The following is a 4953-nucleotide window of genomic DNA, read 5'->3' as shown; positions in this document are numbered from 1 at the left end:
GCTAAGATAGGCTTTAGAGGCCGCCATACCCCTGGTTGAATGCGCTCTGACCCCGAGAGGGCATGGGAGTGCAGAGGCCTCATAGGCCAGGTGGATAGCCTCAACTATCCATCTGCTAATAGTGCGCTTGGCAGCAGCGCCACCCCTATTCGTTGGACCAAAACAAATGAGTAATTGGTCCGTCCTCCGCAGAGACGCAGTTCTGCTCGCACTGGACACATGCAGTTGGACTTCTGCTGGTCTGGATCCTGGAAGGGGGGAGGACAGAAGGCCTGCAGTACGATCGACTGCGGTGTAACAGAGGGCACTTTAGGTGTATAACCCACTCGTGGGTATACAAAAGCCTTGGACATGCCTGGGGCAAAGTCCAAGTAAGTAGGGGCCACGGAGAGGGCCTGCAGATCTCCCACCCTCTGAAGAGAGGTGATGGCGAGGAGAAATGCTGTCTTATAAGATAAGACAGGTAAGGGAACCTCTTCGAGGGGCTCGAAGGGTGCCTTACACAGAGCCTCTAACACCACAACCAAATCCCAGGGGGGAACTCTGGTCCGCACTGGAGGTCTCAGCCTCAGCACACCGTGGAGGAATCGTGTAACTAATGGGTGTTTGCCCACTGAGTGGCCACCAATAGGGTCATGATATGCAGATATAGCTGACACGTAGACCTTTAGGGTGGAGTGGGATAACCCGGTGGAGAATCTCGCCTGAAGGAACTCCAGCACTGAACCTACTGGGCAGTTAACTGGGTTTAAGTGGCGGTCTCCACACCAGGAAGTGAACATTTCCCACCTCCTGGCATACACGCTCCTCATAGAGGGAGCTCTGGATTGGAGGATGGTCTCGACAACCTCAGCTGAAAGACCAGAGGCTATGAGTTGTGCCCCATCAGGGGCCACAGCTTCAGTAACTCCGGGCGAGGGTGAACTATTGTTCCCTCCGCCTGAGAGAGTAGATCCGGCCTCAGGGGGATGTCCCACGGATGACCGTCTACTAGGCCGATGAGGTCCGCGAACCATACTCGGCCCGGCCAGAACGGGGCTACCAGCAGTAGTCTGATTCCGTCCTGGCGCACTCTCGCCAGACCTCCTGGGAGCAGGGCAATCGGAGGAAATGTGTACAGGCGACGCCTTGGCCACGCCTGTGACATGGCATCCAGTCCCAGGGGAGCTGGATGAACTAGAGAGAACCAGAGGGGACATTGTGCATTCCCTCGAGAAGCAAAGAGGTCCACCTCTGCCTGGTAAAATCTCGACCAGATCTGCTTCACCCCGTCGGGGTGAAGCATCCATTCCCCCGGCCTCAACCCCTGTCTCGACAGGGTGTCGGCTCCCGTATTGAGATGCCCAGGGATGTAGGTCGCTCTCAGCGAGCAGATTTTGTCCTGGGACCACACAAGGATCTGGTGCGCCAGCTTGTTCAAGGGGCGCGAACACAGTCCTCCCTGGTGGTTGATGTAAGAGACCACCGCTGTGTTGTCGGTGTGCACCAACACATGGTGACCTCTCAGGTCTGGGAGGAAGTGCTTCAAAGCACGAAATACAGCTAACATCTCTAGCCGATTGATATTCCACCCCTGGTGGTGATCGCTCCACAGACCGTGGGCCGGGCGCCCGTTCAACACTGCGCCCCAACCGATTAGGGATGCATCCGTCGCCAGGGAGGTGCGGCGACACAGAGCTCCTAACCTTGGGCCCTGATTCAGGAACCAAGGCTTCCTCCACAAGTCTAAGGACCGAACTGCACGGCGTGACACTTTGATTTTGTGGAGTGGGTTTCCCCTCGGGGAGAACCCCTTGGTCCTGAGCCACCACTGTAGGGGTCTCATGTACAGCAGGCCAAAGGGTATCACGTTGGACGCAGCTGCCATCAGGCCCAGCAGTCTCTGATACTGCTTGACAGTGAATGACTGGCCTTCCCTGACTCTCTCGACTGACATGAGGATCGACTGCACACGAGCAGGAGACAAACATGCCCACATCGTGGTCGAATCCCACACCACGCCTAGGTATGTGGTCCTCTGAGCGGGACGCAATACACTCTTCTTGGCGTTCAGTCTCAAACCCAACTCCCCCATGTGAGACAGAACAACATCTCGATGTTGAACTGCCATCTGCTCTGATTGAGCTAATATCAACCAATCGTCGATATAATTGAGTATGCGGATGCCCTGGAGTCTCAGTGGAACCAGAGCTGCATCCATACACTTCGTAAATGTGCGGGGTGAGAGTGCTAGGCCGAACGGAAGTATTGGATATTGGTATGCTACGCCCCCGAAAGCGAACCTCAGAAACTTCCTGTGTTGAGGAAGGATGGATATATGGAAGTATGCATCTCTCAGATCTATGTTGACAAACCAGTCCTCGGATCTGATTTGAGTCACCACATGCTTGATGGTAAGCATTTTGAACTTCAGTCTGTTGACTGAGCGGTTCAAGACCCTTCCTCTTCGTGAGGAGGAGAGGGACAGGAGAGGTGGAGACCAGCTGGAGAAGAGAAGTATTCTGGTCAAGATTCAGGACGCAGCTAAGTACTATAAGTCTGGGAGAACCGAACAAAATAACAGATCCAAGCCTTAAGTTGTCTATCTGTGCAAACTGTTTCAGTTTATCAAATTAGCTACTTGATCCTCATCTGGATGACCTTCTGGACAGAAGATTTCAGAACATAGACGTCTCGAGAGCCTTTGAGGTACTGGGAGACCAAGCGGCCAAGGTGGATGATGCAGTAAATATAAAACATCTCAAAACTCCTGCAGCGGCCTGAACATATTACAGTGCAAGGATGGCGGATCTATAAGGAGCGTTCTTGACTGAGGCGTTCAAGGTACAATGTGAACATAGACCAGCTCACCATGATGGAAAAACTGGCATCCCAGTACCTGCATCCCAATGTGCCTCCTAGCCATCATAAATTTGATGTGATAGTAGTTTTGAATGCTATTTATGGAGGGTGTGCACATTGGGATGCAGGAAGTGGGACGCATCTGATTGGACGGTTGAATCACTGAGTCACTTGATTCTTTCAAATGCTGATTCATTCAAGGAAAAGAACGCTGTGTTACTCTGCACTGAAAGGTCAAGTTCATTTTATTTTCTCTATAGCACCACATTACAACAGAAACCATTTAAAACTCACTTAAACCAATCCACAATAATAAGTAAAGAAGTAGATAAGGTACTTGTCACGGTTGTGTGGTAAGCACGAGAGCACACAACGAGATTCAATGAAAATAAAGGGGTTTAATTCCAGAATGGTAAAATAAAAGATATACAGACAGGCAGGCAGGCAGGCAGGCAGGTCGGTCGAACAGGCAGGCAGGATAAACACAGGTAGGGACATTGGGTAGGGACCTTGACGCTCGGACAAACAGAACTGAAAAGACAGGACTTAAATACACGGGGTAATTGTCGAGACACAGCTGATGACAATAACATAATTAACACGGAGGGAAGGCAGGGCACAGGGAGCACATGGCACGGGACAAAAACATAAACAAAGAGTCCAGAGATGTGACATTACCCCCCCCTCCCGGAAGGTGCGTCCTCGCACCTAAAGGGTAACAAACAAAAACAAACAAAAACCAAAATGACTAAGATTTGGGGATACCGGGTCTTGGGAGGAGGTTGTGGTGGAGGACGGATCCCCAGGAGTGGGCAGGCAGAAGGCAGAAGGGTCCAAGGAGGTGTAGACGGAGGGAGGAGCCAGGGAGGAGACAGGAGGAGTCCGGAGCAGGAGGAGATCCAGAGCCCAGTTATGGTGGTCCAAGGTGGAGCCGACGGCGGAGGAGGAGCCAGGAAGGAGATAGGAGTCCGGAGCAGGAGGAGATCCAGAGCCCAGTTATGGTGGTCCAAGGTGGAGCCGACGGAGGGAGGAGCCATGGAGGAGGAGCAGCCATCTTCTCCATGGGGCCGACCGACGGCGGCGGAGCAGGTGGAGGAGGAGACTGAGGTGGAGACGGAGAGCCGAAGAGCCAGGGTGACGTCGAGGCGCTGGAGGTCCAAGGCGACGCCGCAGGCTTTGGCGACTGATGCGGAGGCGGGGGCGGGAAGGGCGGCGGAGCCAGAGCGACTGAGGACTGAGGTGAAGCCGGAGGGAAGGAGGAGCCTGACAGAGCCGGTGGGATGGAGTGACGAGGCGAAGCCGGAGGAGAGGAATCCCGAGGCGACGGATGGTCGACGACAGACCAAGGCGGAGCCGGAGGGACGATGGAGCCTGGTGGAGCTGGTGGACTGACGGACCACGGTGTAGAGGAGGGAGCTAGGAGCCCAGGGGAGCCGGCGGGGGTCACGAGCCGAGGAGGAGTCTGGGTCTCGGAGGCAGGACGGCGAGGCGAGGATCCTTCACCCTCGTCGGCGATGGAGACCGGCAGACCCGTGGCGAGCTCCGGATGGTGAGCTGAGGATGGCGCAGGGGCTGCTGGGATCCATCGGCGTGGTGTGGCAAGGGTGGGAGGGTGGGAAAACTTGAGGCGGCACTGGAGGAAGCGCACAGGGCGCGGGCACAGGAACGGGACGGAGCGCACGGGCGCGGGCACAGGAGCGGGACGGAGCGCCGCGGGCGCGGGCACTGGAAGCGGGACGGGCGCACGGGCGCGGGCACTGAAGCGGGACGGAGGCGCCACGGGCGCGGGCACAGGAGCGGGGCAGGCGCACGGGCGCGGGCACTGGAAACGGGACGGCGCACGCGGCGCGGGCACTGGAGCGGGGCGGAGCGCACGGGCGCGGGCACTGGAAGCGGGGCAGCGCGCGGGGCGCGGGCACTGGAACGGGACGGAGCGCCACGGGCGCGGGCACTGGAAGCGGACGGAGCGCCGCGGGCGCGGGCACTGGAACGGGACGGAGCGCGCGGGCGCGGGCACTGGAGCAGGACAGAGCGCGCGTGGCGCGGGCACTGGAACAGGACAGAAGCGCCGCGTGCGCGGGCACTGGAAGCAGGACAGAGCGCGCGTGGCGC

The sequence above is a fragment of the Puntigrus tetrazona genome, chromosome 4, assembly GCF_018831695.1.
Source record: "Puntigrus tetrazona isolate hp1 chromosome 4, ASM1883169v1, whole genome shotgun sequence".
Lineage (NCBI taxonomy): Eukaryota > Metazoa > Chordata > Actinopteri > Cypriniformes > Cyprinidae > Puntigrus > Puntigrus tetrazona.
Note: the sequence above shows the minus strand (reverse complement) of the source record.